This window comes from Pleurodeles waltl, chromosome 11 (assembly GCF_031143425.1).
Source record: "Pleurodeles waltl isolate 20211129_DDA chromosome 11, aPleWal1.hap1.20221129, whole genome shotgun sequence".
NCBI classification, from domain to species: Eukaryota; Metazoa; Chordata; class Amphibia; order Caudata; family Salamandridae; genus Pleurodeles; species Pleurodeles waltl.
In genome coordinates this window covers 549181202-549199158 of record NC_090450.1, presented here as the reverse complement: position 1 = coordinate 549199158, position 17957 = coordinate 549181202, and the positions used below count along the sequence as shown (strand labels likewise).

Here is a 17957-nt window from a genome sequence, read left to right as displayed (position 1 = left end):
GCAGTGTTTTGCATAGGTTAATGTGGATGTAAATGGTGCGCAACCTAGGGACATGTTTGTAGGGTCTTATATGCATGGGTAGATTAGTTGAAGGGATTTTCTGATTTCGTCTTGATTAGATGATCTCAGTTATCCGTTCGTCATCTGGTGTAAAAGGATTTCTATATGTGCATCAGAATCCAGTGATGCTTTCTTATGCACATGATGGTGTAGTATATTTTTGCCTGAGCAGTTCTGGGGTGTATATGGATGTGGTGTCTGAAAGTGCTGTTGATTTGGCAGTTCTTTGCCCACTGTATGGCTTTGGTGCCATGCTTTGTACATAAGGGTGTAAGTGTGTTTGGCTGTATGTGGTAGTGTGCGTGTGTCCATATAGGAGAGTGGAGAGGGTTGTTAGATATCTGATAAAAGCCCAAATATAAGGAAAAGCACTTGCTTTTGTAGGAGGATGGCAGAGAATTTCTGTACTTTTACTTAAGTGTTCTGTATGTCTTTAGCAACAGTAAATAACTATTGGCATAAATAAATATTTCAGTAAAAACAATTGTAAACAATAGAATTAAAAACAAAAGTCATTTTATATAGGATTTTTTCAGATATGTCCTGCCAGACTTTGAAATGTCTATCAATCTATCTCCTTAATGCTGCCCATTTTAGATTCTAATGCATGTGTTCTACAAATACATTTTAACTCTATATAAGTTGTGTGATCTATGATATGCTTACTTGGTGTTGAAGCCACATTCACGGCACGAATGGCTCAGGTATGATACACGCCAATTTTGAAACAATTCAAGAAATGTGGAAATCTGGCATTGATCATAGTGGTGGATGGTGGTAAGGTGGTGCTGCTATCACCAGCACCACCATGCCAGTAGACCGCCACCAGCCATATCATGACCTGTGATAAGGCCTGGCGGTGTTCTGCTGGCGGGCGCTGCTGGTGGTAGCAGTGCCCCTTCACGTTCCCTGCTGGAAGACCACCTGGAAGAAGGTAAGTTGGGCTTCCGACATGGAAGGGGGTGGGAGGTGTTGGGTGTGTTTGTGTGGGGTTGTGTGCATGAATATGTGAGTGTGTGCGTGAATGCGTGTGTGTGTGTAGTGTTGTTTGAGAGAATGGTAGTGTGAGTGCATGTCTGCATGTCAGTGTGAATGTGTGTACAAATGTGTGCAAGCATGACTGGATGTATGCGTGTATGAATGTGTGTATGCCAATGTGAGTGAGTGGGTGTATGCGTGGTGTGTGTCTGCAGGTGTGTGTGTGTATGGAGAGAGGGAGGGGATTGGAAGGAGGGGGTGTGGATGGAGGAGGGTTTGGGGGTGTCTGGGGAGTGTTGGGGGTGTGTGAGCCACCACCGGCAGAGCCTGCCACCATGGTTTTCGTGGCATTGCTAACACCACGAAAACCATGGTGGTAAGCTGGCTCAAAATGTTGTCTGCAGTACTATAGCGGCTGCTACCACCCTGGCGGTCTGAGTGGAGAAGTAGCAGATTGGCTGCAGCCACCCCGCCATTCTCATAATGTGCCGGCATGTACAGCCAGCCTGCTGGCGGTGCTGCTGCCACATTACCACTCACCGCTGGGGTCCTAATGACCCTCCATAATGTATATTACAAACCTTATCAGGGTATATTATAATGTGCTCCCTTTCAGTGTTGAACTCTTTCTTACATCAGTTTTTTTCCCTGTCATCACAATATGTACTATACTCAGTTAGATTATTCAGCTGTAATTAAAAAAAAGCGAGATCAAATTATTTTAGTAGCCGAGACATCAATTGCATGATCTTGCCTTTAGTACATATGGTGAAAGCTTCATCGATGTTCCAATTTCCTATTGGATTGAAAACTGGTAGTACTAATATTTTGCACTGAGTTAACAAGAAGGGACAGACATAAATTAACTATGATATTGATTCAGACCTGTATCCACATAGCCTACAGCAGTTACAATCACAGGCCTTTTGATGTTTCCAACCTGCCCTGAGCTTTGCTATTGGTAAAAACTGTAAGTGTAAGTTGCCTCTTACAGATGGTTTTAGAAATCTTAGTAAATAGCTCGGTATTCTCTCTGTAAAGCTGAAAATTACATGCTTCAATTGCCTTTTTTCAAAATAACATATTCCAAGTTCTTTTGCAGTCTTCTACCATTGCTAACTTCAGGGGAAATTGATGTACATTGTTGAGGCCATTTGGCCATAGAGCACAAGAAGGGTTTAGCACATCATCCCACATCATCCCAAATGATATCCTTTCATGTTCTTTCTGAGAGGAACGCAGATGGTGGCAATAATGTACAAATCTACAAATCCAAAATATCACCCATATTTAAAAATCCGAATTCAATTCTTAGGGCCTTGTATAGATTTTGGCAGATAAGACACTCCATCACAAACATGACGGATATCCCTTCCTCCACATTACAAGTGCCATTGAATATAGTGCACTTGCATTATGGTGGTTGGGCTATCCCTCACATTTGTGATGGAGAATCCCATCCGCCAAAGTTTTATTTTGGCCCTTAGCTGGTGTAATGATATTTGTGTTTTAACTACTGACTCCCTATTGCACCACTTTGCACTTGGCTTATCTGTCCACCCCCACATAAGCGGTCACAATTTACAGACTCCAGTTTGTATTCAGCTTAGCCTTAGCTTCTCCGCCACGTTAAAGGTGCAAGTATTTTTCTGTGCACAGCATGTTATGCAAGCAACGTGTTTTTTCGTTCATGTTTTTATTCTGCGTGTCTGCGTGTTCCTTCTCATTAAGGCCTAAAACATAACATGGAGGAGTCAGTCAGTCAGCAAGATAAGGATGTACTGTGATGATGTTTATGGTACGGCAGGGAACGGTTTTAGCTTTGGGTGGCACGCCTTGGGAACCTGGCCAGTTCCAATGTGTTTCTTTCAAAGCTGACCTGAAGTAGCTATGAATAACAGTGAGTGGGGGTGGTTCTAGAAACCTCCTCTCTGACTTGTTTAAGGTATATAGGAGACCCAGGATTGACAGTGGGAGATTCAGAGACTTTAGCCAGGATTGAGACATCAAATGCCTGACATCCCGTGAGGGTAGATCTCTTTCTTTTCCATAGTCGATCCTGGAGTCTACGGCTTGAAGCTACTGAGAGAAAAATGAAGAAGCAGCTGTGGCCTATGGTGATTATTTTTTACTAATTATTTGCTTTACATTGTGTATGATTATATATATATATATATATATATATATATATATATATACATATATATATATATATACATATATATATATATATATATATATATATATAGAGGTATCTGTACCTTTGCATGTATATATTTGCTGTTTATAGACTGAAAGATTATTTGTACATGTTGTCTCTTTATTGTTGCACACATTTTAAAGGTGCACTTTCAGTTGTTCTGACCTTCCTTTACGAGCCCTGCAGGGTGATTAAAAAAATATCTTCTTTAGACTAAGAGGTGCATTCCCTAGATTCTTTTGACTCTTTTCAGTGTGTTTTAGCTCGGTCTGCAGTGAAGCAAAACAGCTTGCTATAAGGGCACAAAAATTGAATGCTGATTATAAAGTGTATGACAATACTCAATACTTCTCTAACCCCACATGTAATTTTTCTCTATAGCTAAGTCCATATGTCACAGATGGGATGAATTTGGGCTTAAACATTTGTAAAATTGATTTTGCTGTTGGCTGTATAATTTTTGGTAAAGCTACCTTTGCTTAAATTGGTAGTGACTCACTTTGAAAATTACAGCTTTGAGGGGATATATATAGTTCCTAGTCTTGTTTTGTCACACTCCCAGATATTAGTACACATACATTTGTTCAGTTTTATTTCCCACGATATATATTCCAAAGATGTTGTTTCTGTTTGTTCCCAAATATCATTATCTATATTTAATTTACATATGTCTTAAGGTTAATAACATTGCTATATTCATGAAGAGACTGCAAGGAGCATTTGAGACCTATCGGACTGCTGTCCAGTAGGACAGTGTCATCAGCATATAGAAGTATTGGAATTTGAGGGTGGCCCAGTCTGGGGGAAAATGTTCTTGCCATTTTAATGGTTATTAACATGTCATTTGTATATAAATATAAAAGTAAATGGGCCAAGGTACATCTTTGGTTAAGGCCACGATTTGTGGGAATTCTTTGTACTTATTCTTGTGCTGTTATTGCATGTGTACATTGGAATGGCTTAGTTCCAGTTGCAATAAGACTGCATGCAAGAATGTAGCATGCTGCTCACACATCAGAATGCTAGTAAGATATGTAAGAGTTTGTATGTGTCTGTGGAAACATGCCCTGGTACATTGCTCAAAGGTTCATATGCCTGCTGCTGAGATATTCATCTAATCTTCAGGGTACAGGCAACCATCACATAACCTATTTTATGTTGCCTATATTCCCACTGTATGATCTGTTTTACACAAGGTCCAGGGTCACAGGTTCCAATTGCTCCAGAGATAATCGGAGAACATAAGGGGACTTCATAAGACTCTTGCACATGCCTCAGGTTCCAGTCTGTTTAAGGTATTTCAGTGGGGTAACTCACTTTAAAAATCTGCATATGCATTTCAGGTCGCAGAATTGAATGCCTGTATGCCTGTAACACGTAGTTTCACCTCTGCTTTTCACCCATCTTTGGTTGGCAAAATAAGTAACATTCTAAATAAATTCAACAGCTTCTGAACTTAGGGCCACGTATACGAAGCTAAAGAATTGCGAGTCGGAAATAGCGACTCATTGCGAATTGCTATTTCCAACTCGCAAACCGGGATGTAGGTAGAAATCGCAATACCATTTTGCGATTCGATGTAGAGTCTCACCACAATTTGTGAAATTGCAAATTGCAAATTGCACAAGGGTGTGGTCCGGAGTCGCAAATTGCAACAGGGTCGCAAATTGCGAGCGGTGTAAATAAGATAGGAGAAAACACACTTCCTGGTTCTGAGTGATGACTTCAGAACCAGGAAGTACCCCCCATGGAACAGGGAGGAGTCTACCCAGCACAGTCAGCAGAGGCACACCTAGGTGAGAGGAGTAACTACAGCTATGTCAGCCCAGGACAAGGAGACACCCACTGCAGGGAGGAAGAGGAAACCAAAGTTTTCAGAAAAGGAGCTGGAGGTCCTAACTGAGGAGTGCTGCCTGCACCATGAGGTCTTGTTTGGCAAGGCATTAATGAGTGTCCCTGACACACAAAAGAAGAAGATCTAGCAGGACATCCTGAGTAAAATCAATGCGACTGGAGTCAGCCATCGCACCATTGATGAGGTCCGCAAAAGGTGGTACAACCTCAGGTCCAGGACCAAAGAAAGGGTGGCAGAGCAGATGAGGGAGGTGCATGGAATTGGAGGAGGACCATCCACAGTACCACCTCCTACAGCCATTGAGAGCATGGTGGAGACCACTTTGGAGCCGGAGGCTGTGGTAGGAATTGGAGACCTGGACAGTTTTGCACCGGGAACATCCAAAAGTAAGTAGCAAAAATCACTTATTTACACCATTCAATGCACCATGCACATAACCACAGTGCACAAAAGCATGTATCCTCCAGATTTGCTCCATGCCTATACTGCAACCTACAGAACAATGCATTATGGGCAATGTAGTACAGTAGTCCAACTTTTGAAGAATATTTATTTTGATACACCACATATGAGAGGCACTGACAGTGTGGGCCTGATTCTAACCCCGGCGGTCTTCGACCGCCGGGGCGAGGGTCGGCGGGAGCACCGCCGACAGGCCGGCGGTGCCCCGCAGGGCATTCTGACCGCGGCGCTTTGGCCGCGGTCAGAAAGGGTAAACCGGCGGTCTCCCGCCGGTTTACCGCTGCCCTCAGAATCCCCCATGGCGGCGCAGCTTGCTGCGCCGCCATGGGGGATTCTGACCCCCCCTACCGCCATCCTGTTCATGGCGGGAAAGCCGCCATGAACAGGATGGCGGTAGGGGGGGTCGCGGGGCCCCTGGGGGCCCCTGCCGTGCCCATGCCAATGGCATGGGCACGGCAGGGGCCCCCGTAAGAGGGCCCGCAAGGTATTTCAGTGTCTGCCTTGCAGACACTGAAATACGCGACGGGTGCTACTGCACCCGTCGCACCTTCCCACTCCGCCGGCTCGATTACGAGCTGGCATCCTCGTGGGAAGGGAGTTTTTCCCTGGGCTGGCGGGCGGTCTTTTGGAGACCGCCCGCCAGCCCAGGGAAAAACTCATAATACCCTCTGCGGTCTTCTGACCGCGGAGCGGTATTATGGGGGCGGAATTCTGGCGGGCGGCCTCCGCCGCCCGCCAGAATTAGAATCAGGCCCTGTATCTCCTGTGTCCCACAGGTCTACCACAACTACCCACCAATGACCCTGCTGTGCAAGGATAAGAATCTGCCACCATCACAGCAGACGAGGCTGCCAGTGTAACAGCAGGGGAGTGCATGGCCACACCACTTGTCCACCATGCAGGTGAGACCACCGTGGAGACAGATATGGACACTGAGACAGGCAACTTAACACCGGGGCCACAGATGAGTGTGAGTCGGTCACATAGGTCAGCTGGGTGTGGGCGGAGATGGCGATGTTAAACACAGTCAGCAGGTGAGGAGGATGTCACAGGTGAACAATTCCTAGGACTGGAGGCATTCTTACTGAGCAGTCACCACCTGCAAAATAAACGTATGCGGTTAATGAATAGGAACCTGCACAGACTGCAACAGACCCTTTCACAGGGTTTTGCCAATGCTGACACACAGTTCACCACCATGATCAATAACATGGCAAACCTCACCACCTCCATTATTGACCAGGTCAGGGAAATGGTGGCAGATAGGGCCCATGCAAGGCGCAGAGAGCGCAACACTGCTGCCCGTTTGGACTGGCTGAGTCAGTCTATTGGCCGCCTTGCAACCACTACAACCTGCCTGTCAAGGTGCACCGTAAAGCTACAGGTGGAACTTGGGCATTTTGCCGGTGATGTAGCAAGGGGACTAGGGTGCATCAGTCATGCAGTGGACCTAATAGAGACCACCCAGGCAGCAAGGGGCATTAGCGATACCCCTCAGGATAGTGAGGACATCTCCATCTCCAGCGTGAGCAGCGTTTCTGCCTCAGATGCAGGCATCCTGCAGAGTAGCAGTGCCCTCCAAGGATCAGGGGACCAACCAAGATCGGGCCATAGTGGCCTTAGTTGCAGGAGGGTGTGATTTTGCTAATCTGGGATTTGCCTGAGGCACATGATGTAAATGTGTCAGACATTACATTTTACTTTTTTCTTGCTGTTTAGACGTCAACAGTTCATTATTACACTCCTGACATTAAATGTTTTTTTTTTGTACTGCACAACCTGGCTATGTGTGTCTTACATTTGTGAGTGTTGTCACAGTTGCCACGTACCTGCCAAAGTAGTGAGTTGCAATGTGGTCCCGTCTCTGTCTACCCTCCAATGCAATGCTACCATTCCCAGGCAGTCGGTGTGGTAGCTCTTGCTCCTCATCCTCCGATCTTGCATGCAGTTTCTGGGGCATACTGGAGTGCCCCTCCACTTTTGTGCAGGCATCAGAAACGTCACTTCAACAAGCCAAAGGTCCTCTCAATGATAGTTCTGGTTCGCCGATGTACTATGTTATAGCGCCTCTCAATCAGATTGGCAGCTGTTTGGTATGGGGTGAGTAACCATGGCCTCAGAGCATATGCACTGTCAACTGTGTGACAAAAGAGCAGATATGAGCATGGTTTCACGTGGTTATGCAGTGACATGTATTTAAGACATCACAGTACCTAATAAATATCCTTCATCAAACTCCCCACGTTCTAGGCGTCGGTGTATCCCACTGTGCCTGAATATGTATGCATCATGTGTACTCCCTGAAAATGTAGACACTATGTCAGTAATGACATTATGGGCATCACATACCATCTGGATGTTTAGTGAGTGGGTACATTTCCTATTGCGGAACAGATATTCCATATTTGCTGGTGGGCAAATTGGTATATCTGTCCAGCCCACATACCCTATTACATGGGGGAAGTTGGCAATTCTGTAGAAGTCCAACTTGGTGCTGTTAATTTCCTCCTCATTCCTGGGAAGGTATATATATCTGGACATGTGTGCGAGTATGGCATCTAAGAACTGTCTAAAGAATCCCCACTGGTAGCTACCCGAGGCCAAGATGTGCAGTGAGCAGAGCACTTCCACATGTGTGGGGATAGAGCAGCCGCGCATTGTCTGGCATTCTAGCTGAGGTTTCAGCAGTTCAATAATCTCCAAGATAACTGCGCTACTCAGTTTGTATTTACCATAAATCTTGTCCTCAGTTTGTTGAAATAAGGTCTGCCTGGTTCGGTATATCCTCTCCTGTCTCTGCCTCCTCCTCCTCTGCTGGGCAGCCTGGACTTGCATACTCCATGCAATCACATATAGTGCAGTTTGAGAAATCCAGATGCCTTCTGGGTCTCCTTTTATACTTTGGTTCTGGTTACCACCTGTTTGGTATCAGTGCTAATCTGGGTATGAAAATCGGGCTTTTTGCGACTGCCTTGTACATTCGGTTTGCGACTCGCAATTTGCGTTTTCTTAATTGCGAGTCGAATTTTAAAGTCACAATTGCGAGTCGGTAATTAGTCGCATCGCTATTTGGGACTCCGAAATGGCATTGGAACATACCATTTCGCTTTTTGCACGGTCCCAAATAGCGGTGCGACCGATTTGGGACTCGCAAAACTTTTATATATGTGGCCCTTGGAGAGTGGACATCTGGGTGAGTATTTAACATGCTCTCTTCAACTCACCACCATAGACGTCTTCTATCAGGAGGAAGATTGCAAGGGTCAGAAGATACAAAAAAGCAAGTCCAAATGAATTTAACTAATTCAGGTCACAAACATAAGGACACTATAATAAAGAGATAATGCACAGAAGTATGAAAAGGCACTCTGAGGGCTTAGGCACTTTCTCTAATCTACTGATACAAAATATGAATATACAGAGAACTATTGTTAAAGTGTTTTTGACATTCTGTTACTACAACCTCCCATAAGCAACAGAAGAGCTGCTAAATACCACTGCATATCCTCCTTTTTCCCCCTTTCCATCATAGAAACAATATTTTGATATTGGGTGTCTGTGAACCTCCAACTAGCCTCTCACAAGAAAAGTAAAAACATCTTCCATCACTGGAGATAGGAAGTAAACATGTTTTTTGAACATCTCAAATTGTTTTCTGCAGTAGTTATTTACTGAGCCATAAACAAGATAGTTATGCATGCATTTGCTCCCTTTGTCTCTGCTTTCCCTGCTAGGGTGAACACCAAAGTTCCCAAAAGTAATACTTTGAAGATTCATGGTGTCTCACACCTGCAAGAGTACATTGGAATACTCATTGGTTAGTCCAAGTCAGAACTGTGAGTGAGTATATTAAACTTTTATGATAAGGACACTTCAGAGGTGCTGGTACCCAGCTGGGAGTGATGTTTTGATCTAGTATGATTGGCAACAGCAGCCGCTGCAGAGAAGGACCGGAATCAGGGGAGAATAAACAAAGTATTTACCACTCCAGCCTATTTGGGGATACAAGATAGCCACAAAACACCACTAGCCTCACAGTTCAAAGCAATATTCATCAAGACAACAGAAAATATCCATCTTGAGACAGCTCTCTGGCAAGATAAGGCAGAGCAAAACACATATCAGCAAATTGTTTTGTATCTTCACAGTTAACGAAAAAGGAATTATACTTACCACAAAGTAAAAAAAAACAGTTTCTAAGCCGCACAAGATGGTAAAGTGAAAATTATTTCAGAAATCACAATTGGAAAGTATGAGACATTGAATCAATGATTTAAAACAAGTCTCCTAGGCCATGCATAAGATGGCCACCTGATGCTGAGGCTCCGCTCCTCACTGGGATCATTTTCTGCAACTTCTGGCACTCTGTGCAGTGTTTAGAGGGCAAAAACAGCAGCCTCCTATTTCAGAAACCTTCAGGATTTGAAGGATTCTTCACCGGATGATGAATTTTCAGATTCTCACTCCAAACAAGTGAATGGCATCGCTCGTTACTTCATGGCCACCATTTTGATTTCTACTTCAACAGGAGCTCTCTATACAACACTTCGTTGACTGGAAATGCTGCATATTAAGGTGGTTATTAGTAAAAACTGCCTATCACCGTGGTGACGGCCGCCAACATACCGTCTCCGCGGCTACTATCTGTCCACCATATAATGATCACTGCCGGACTTCCGCCACAAGAAGGGCGGAAAGCCGGCAGTGCTCATACTGGCATACAGTGGCAAGCTGGGGCTGCTACCACCAGCACCGCCATGCCAGTTGAACGCTGCCAGCCGTATCATAACCTGTGGTATGGCCTGGTAGTATTCTCCTGGCGGGCACTGCTGGCGGGCACTGCTGGCGGTAGCAGTGCCCCTTCCCGTTCCCTGCCGGAATAACTCCTCAAAAAAGGTAAGTCCAACGGGGGGTGGGGTGAGGGGTGTTGTGTGTGTGTGTCTGAGTGTGTGAGTGTGTGTCTGAATGCTTCCGTGTGTGTTGTGTTGTTTATGTGGGTGTGTGCGTGTGAGTGAATGCGTGTAAGAATGGTGAAATGAGTGCATGTCTGCATGTCAGTGTGATTGTGTGCGAGCATGTCTGGAAGTATGCGAGTATGAATGCATGTATGTCAGTTTGTGTGATTGGGTGTGTGCGTGGTGTGTGTCTGCAGGTGTGTGCGTGTATGGGGTGGGAGGTGAGTGTGAGGATCGGAGTGGGTGGGAGGGAGTTTGGATGGAGGGCGTTAGAAGGGAGTTTGGATGAAAGGGGGTGGGTGGGGCTTCTGGTGAGTGTTAAGGGGGTGGGGGAGTCACCTACCAGTGACAGGCTAATGCTACGAAAACCATGGTGATAGGCAGACTCATAATGCCGCCGGTACTCTGCCGGCTGACGGGCTAGAGATTGACATCTCCGGCCCAGCGGCTAATACCGCCATGGCAGTATAAGTGGAGAAGTGGCGGGTTGGCTGCAGGCAACCCGCCATTCTCATAATGTGGTGGTATGGACTGCCAGCCTGTTAGCGGTACTACCTCCACATTTACACTCACCACCTTTGTCATAATGACCCCCTCTGTTTCCTGATTAGTGTGTGTAACCCATCAATTTAGTGGTAGCCTTTATCTTTAAACTAACTGTTGTGGAATACAAATGCCTCTCCAGCTGATTTTCTGTTGCCAAAATTTGAATGCCATTTAAACTCATATTTGAACAATTTTTATATTTGGCAGCAGTGACAATGGGGGTTATTCTAACTTTGGAGGAGGTGTTAATCCGTCCCAAAAGTGACGGAAAAGTGACGGATTTACCACCAGCCGTATTACAAGTCCATTATATCCTATGGAACTCGTAATACGGCTGGTGGTATATCCGTCACTTTACCGTCACTTTTGGGACGGATTAACACTCCTCCAAAGTTAGAATAACCCCCAATGTTCCTTCTTCTTCAATTGTAAAAGCAAAAAAGAAAAAGCTTTTCTCACATTTCAGTACTCTTCTCCTTTTTTGGGTGTTCTGTTGCCTCCTTTTATGGGCAGACTTTACAAATTACCACTGTCTAATAAAAGTCTCCCTATCAAAATTTCAGACTCAGACTTGTCTTCAAGTGAATTTCAATGAAAGGTGCTAGTTCTTCATTAGTTGTGGCTCATTCTGGACATCCACGTTTTGTAACTACAAATGTTACTCCATTAAAATAACAAACACCCTAGGCCACCAGTGAAAGACTAAAACAAGACCCTCCTTCTCCAGATAAAACAACTTCCTCTATTTCTTTACGAACTTTGCTAGTCGAAATAAGAGCCTTGAGGCCATTCATAGAGGAATCAAATACACAGATTCAATCCCTGGATGCAAAATGGTCCTCTATGGAGTTTAGACTAACGTCGGTGGAACAGCGTGTTAGTGACCTTCAAGATGAAACAACTAAAATTGCAGATCTTGAAAAGTATATCTTTATGTTGAAAACAATTCGGAGGATTTAGAAAATAGAAATATACGTAACAATCTATGTATTTATGGTCTTCCTTAAGGTATTGTAGGAGAGGACTTGGTAACCTTTACTTCATTCCTGCTGAAACCTCTTAAGCTGCCATCTTCCACAACACTAAATATCCAATGTGTTCTTAGACTAGGCCCTTGTTTATCTTCATAAGTGGCTCCTGTTAAAACTCATGGAGAGATTATTCTGTGTCTGAAGTTTACAGATTTATTGACAGTTCTAAATGCTGCCAAGTCTAAAAAGTAACTTATGTGGTTCGGTGCGAAGATTGTTCACTTTCAGGATATAGTCATCATTGCTGCCAACAGACACAAGGAATTTCTTAGCAATCATCCTGTGTTTCATTTAATTTAGATGCTCGCTATGGCTTATTTCATCCTTGTACCTTCAGAGCCACTTACCAGAACAAAAGTACATCATTTGATGATCCAGCCAGACTTAAAGTCTTCATTAATTCTCACTTTACAAACTCAATGGACACTGATGGCCCTTCTGGGTATTGAGATGCCATGCTGTTTTATTGAAATGTTTCTATAAAATTCCCTTTTTCTACAGGTTCTGACTAGATGATTGTTATTTTAATGCTCATTACTTTTCTTTTTCTCTTCTTTTCATATTTTCTCTATAGAAAATCAAGACTCCTTTTATTTTTATTCCCCATTTAACCCATATACCATCCCGGTGTGGTGCCTTGCTCCTAGGTGGATGTGCCGTCTTCATTGTGCGTCACCGTCCCATATTTTCTTCTTTTTCACATTAAGGTATGTTTTTTCAGTTGTCAATTTTTTACATGTACTGTCCTCCATTGTTTTGATTCATTTTCTGATTCTCCTTATTTTTCTCCCTGTTCTTTTCTCTCCCCTCCCTGTCTCTTGCTACATGTGCTTTATTTACACCCATCTTCACCACATGCTTTTTGTAGTTCTTACTTTTCTAGATGTAAATGTAGACTGAATAGTTCTATATATATTGAAGGTTTTATAAAATCAAAGTTATTTTTTGGAATGTGAAAGAGTTTGTTAATCCTATGAAAAGGCAAAGAATTCTGTCTCGTTTAGCTCCCTACACCTCTGGCCTAGTTCTTCTTCAAGAGACTCATCTTACAGAAACAGAAGCCTTAACACTAAAAAAGAGCTGGTTTGGTTCAGTCTTTGTCTTACCTACATTGAATAAGAAGAACGGCGTAGTTATTTTATGCCACAAAAAACTGAAATGTTCTATAGTAACTCAAGAAACAGGTTCAGAAGGTCATTGGATAATAGTTAAGTTGCTTATTAATGGCATTTCTTTGACTGTTTTTAATGTTTATGGCCACACCCAACCGGATTATTCATGTTGGTCTATTGTCTCCAAAATGCCTTCAATATGCTGATGAGTTTTTCATTCTAGGTAGGAACTGTAATCAAATTTAAAATATTTTCTAAATCATAAAACTCAAGTTAAATTTGTTCCTCATAAAGCTCTTAAGCAGTTTATTTCAACCATATCATAAAGTCACTTAATAGATGCACTGAGTCTATGTAATCCTTCCATACAAGAGTTTTTGTTTTACGCTCCTACTCATGGCACTCTCACAAGCTTAGATCATATTTTTGTTAGTAAATCATTATCTCAAAATCTCATTTAATTAAACTATTGAGCCTATTGTTATTTCTGACCATGCTACAGTGGTTACAGATATGGACCTACTCTCAGTACATCCCAGATCCTACAAATGGAGGTTTAATAATTCTCTTTAACTTGATCCAGTTTTCTCTTCCTCCTCTGCTACTTTTATAGATGATTTTTTAACAACTAATGGGGGAGCACATCCATATCCTCAACTAGTGTGCAATACTTTTAAAGCTGCAGCATGCGGGTACATGATTGATTTTGTCTCAAACAAGAACATTTTTGCCTTACATCTTAAGTCCTTATTATCCAATATTAAATGTTTAGAACACCAGTTGTATACTTCAGCTTCATAAACTACATATCAAGAATGTATATGTGTAAACTTTCAATTTAATAAAATAACCACAGATAGTGCATCCTCAATATTACTTCATAGTTCTGCTAGATACTGTGGTGGTCATAATAAGGTTGGAAAACTTCTAGCTAATTATTTAAATATTTGTAAATTATGATCTATTATAGATCCTGTCCGTTCTTCTACTGGGAAACAGTTGTCAAAAGATCAAGATATTCTAGAAGAATTCAGAATTGTTTTATCAAAACCTATTTATTCCAGAATCTCCTCCACAATCCTCTCTTATAGAATTGTATTTACAAGGCATCCTTTATCCAAACCAGGGTAACATTAACTTTGCATCCCTTGAATATGATATATCTCTTTCAGAAATTCTCAATTCTCTCACATAACTCAAAAAATGTAAATCCCCAGGACCTGATTGTTTCACTGTTTAATTTTATTTACATTTTTCCAACTTACTCCTCCCTAAACGCTTGCAGCTTTTTCAATGTTTTTATACTTCTGGCTCAGCTGGAGACACATTTCAAGAAGCCACTATATGTCTCATTCATAAAGATGGTCGTGACCCTACACAGTTTAACAATTATTTTCCCTTGCAAATGCCGATTATAACATTTTTGCTAAGTTACTTGCTTTGAGACTAGTTCCTATCTCACCCAAACTAATTGGCAACGAACAATCTGGAATTGGCAATGGTCGCTTAGCCCTCTAGATTATTTTTTAATGTTTTGAGTAAAGTCTCCTCTCTTTGTAATTCCTTAGCTGCTGTTTCTATTGTTGCAGAAAAGGCTTTTGATAGAATTGACTTGTCCTTTTTACTCAAATCTCTTACTTGGCACGGGTTTTGACCCAACATTTTATTATTTATACCTCTTCTTTGTAAAGCTCCCATGGCCGCTGTCTTAGTTAATGGTTGGAGGTCACATTGGTTTCCTTTACAAAGAGGTGTTGGCCATGGTTTTCCATTGTCTCCCCTCTTTTTTATCTTAGCCCTTGAACCTTTTCTCTCCAAAATACGTAACAATAACCTTATTTACGGTTTTTAGTATGACAATAAACATCTAACATTTTAGGCTTATGCAAATGACATTATCTTTTTTCTTTCTAACCTAGTTAGCACAATCTCTGCCCTTCTCCATGAATTATCTCAATTCTCTTTAGTTTTAAGATATAAACTCATTTCAGACAAAGAAAGGTATTCCCTTTTACTAAATTTTGTATTAAGCATTCTTTTCTGTTTACTGGGTTTCACTGGAATACTTCTAAGATTAAATACTTAGGCATTTTGTTTACTAACTCCATCAAAGAATGGGTTAACATGAACATGGAAAAAGGAACAAATGAAATTGATAAACAATTAGCTTCCTGGAACCCTTATTCCTTTCTTGGTTGGGTCATCGTGGTTCCATAAAAATGATCAATACTCCTGTTATATATTTTTTCCATGATTCCAGTTTACATCCCTCGCCCATTTTTTTAGAAAAGTGGATTCACTTCTCTCTAAATTTCTTTGGCATAACAAAAAGTCTATAATATCACTGTTCCATCTAAAGAAAACCAAGCTGGAAGGTTAAGGTAATGTTCCAGATATTTGGTCATATCATAAAGCTTTCTCTCTCAGGCAAGTGTCTAAATTACATCATAACCTACCTTACCCCTTCACTCATTTGCGGCTTGACATTGAGCACTCTTTTCTCAAGCTGTTCTCTCCCAACGAAGATCTTACATTCACTTCTAAAAATATTATCCTCTCTTCACCTTTGTTCAAGTATACTTCTTCCTTCTTGAAACCTCATTCTCAACCTCATAATATTTCTCGATATTCCTTTCTACCTTCTCCTTTATGGTATAAACCATCTTATCACTATAAAAATAAACCCATATACTGGAAATTCTGGAGACAAAAAGGTGTAATGTGGGTTCAGGCTTTATTTGATGGGCCTAATCCTCGCTCATTTCCTCAATGTCAAGAAGCATTTAACTGTTCCCACTCATTTCTGACTAAGTTAACAATACTTATGGATACCATCTTGGAAGCTTAAAACCGCCACCACAGTCATACCCTCGACACCACCAGGCTGCAGCCAGCCTGCAGCCTGGCGGTCCCGGCAGTTGTAATCCGCCAGGGCAGCACTGCAAGCAGCGCTGCCCTGGGGATTATGAGTCCCCATCCGCCAGCCTTTCCATGGTGGTAAACACCGCCATGGAGAGGTTGGCATAATGGGAGCATTGTTGGGCCCCTGGGGACCCCTGCACTGCCCATGGACTTGGCATGGGCAGTTCAGAGACCCCTATGCACAGCCCCATCGCGAATTTCACTGCCCGAATTACGGGCAGTGAAATGCGCAATGGTGCTGCTGCACCCAGCGGACCTCAACATTGCCGCCGGCTCGATTACGAGCCGGCTTCAATGTTGTGGTGAGTTTTCCGCTGGGCCAGTGGGCGGAAGTGCTGTTTTCATCCGCTGGCCCAGCAGAAATCTCCTAATAGGGCGGCAATCATACTGCCAGCAGTGGCGGTATGATGGCACCCGCGGCTTTGGCGGTCTTTGAAAAAGACCGCCGAAGTCGTAATAAGGACCTAGATCTTTTTGCTCTGCCTGTTCTTACAGGTGGGTGCAGAAGTGTTGATATCTCAGACAAAAAATAACTCTTTTAGTTTTTTATCATTTGCATTACATTTAGCTAGTTTTCATATGACACAAATCCATTGTGTCAATCTCTGTATAATCGACTCGCTTGGTTCAATGAAACTTTGTGACATCCTAGAACTGAAATATAAATGAAAACTTCATGGCGGATGTATGAAAAAGCATATGTGTTCTTATTCAGAGAACTACTTTAAGTGATTTCTAAAACAAGTGTGTGATCTGGGTGAATCTCAGAGTAACAGGATCACCAGTTATAACATATTGAATAATTAGTATTGTGTGCTCCCTTCCAACAATTTGCATCAACTTTGCTACCCCTGGCAATACTTTAATACCACTTATGACTCAAAAGTATAAAAGTATTATAACAAAAGTCTATAAACAGTGTGGATTCCTTTTGCACTTTATGCAAAATAATAAGTGCATTCGATTTTGTAATCCTTGGAAAGGATGACTCCAAAACTGGTATACACATGTGAGCGCTGTCCACAGATCATACACATAGCCACTTTCAAGCCTCTTGACCAGACTATCTGAGAAGCCACATTTAAGAGAGAGTGTTATTTTCCCCACAACCTTAAAGACATAGCCATGGGTAATGAGGGGTATTCTAGCTAACAACACCCCCACAAATGCTTTGTTTGACTGATTTGAATCCTGGAGACTCCTAAGTAGGTGAATTATTGATTTATATTGCACAAAGAGCAGAAGTAAAAAGAAACAACTAACTGATTTTTTGGTTTTACCCCTTTGTCAAAAACAAAAACGTTTTGTTTGATTGCAACAATTTAGAGTGTTGTTTAGTTGATGTGGGTTAGATGAACATAAAAATTCTGTGAAATTCAGAAAAGTCCACCAAGCTGAACAAATTTGCCACAAAAATGGCAAATTTGTTCTGCAATTTTTTTTTAGGTGGATGGATTTTGAGAGTTTTGCATTTCACCAGAATGTGTCACCTACTCCTAATCTCACTGCAAGAGAAAAAAGTGTGTATCGTAATCTTTTGCTCCAATCTGATGTTGTATCCGCAAATTCTGCACTGGTCGGTGCAGCTAGTTAACCTCTATTTCATCACTGTCGGTGCTACTCCCAAACGTGAATTCCTTCCCCAAACCATACATTAAAAAGGGTTTGTTGGTGCGAGATGCAAAGCTAATTTGTGGCGTGCTAGTAGCAACGCTTTGGCACACAAAAAAGTCTGCATGCAGAAGCTGATAAATGCTGTTATTGCATTGCTTTCTATCGCACAACTCTGACTTGCATGTCACAATGCCTGGTCAAAAGTGTAGTACATCTAATTCT

General features: G+C 42.3%; 1 long non-coding RNA gene across 3 annotated transcripts in view; it reads left to right on the top strand.

Annotated features, from left to right (window-relative positions):
• Positions 1-17957, top strand: part of LOC138266640 (uncharacterized) — a 197916-nt gene that overhangs the window by 113222 nt on the left and 66737 nt on the right. For 2 of the 3 annotated variants that reach the window (XR_011199593.1, XR_011199592.1), the window contains exon 3: positions 12662-12794. This is a non-coding gene — a long non-coding RNA (uncharacterized lncRNA). Of the gene's footprint in view, positions 1-3075; positions 3156-12661; positions 12795-17957 lie in introns of those variants that run through there. The other variant, XR_011199594.1, reaches the window with a different exon arrangement.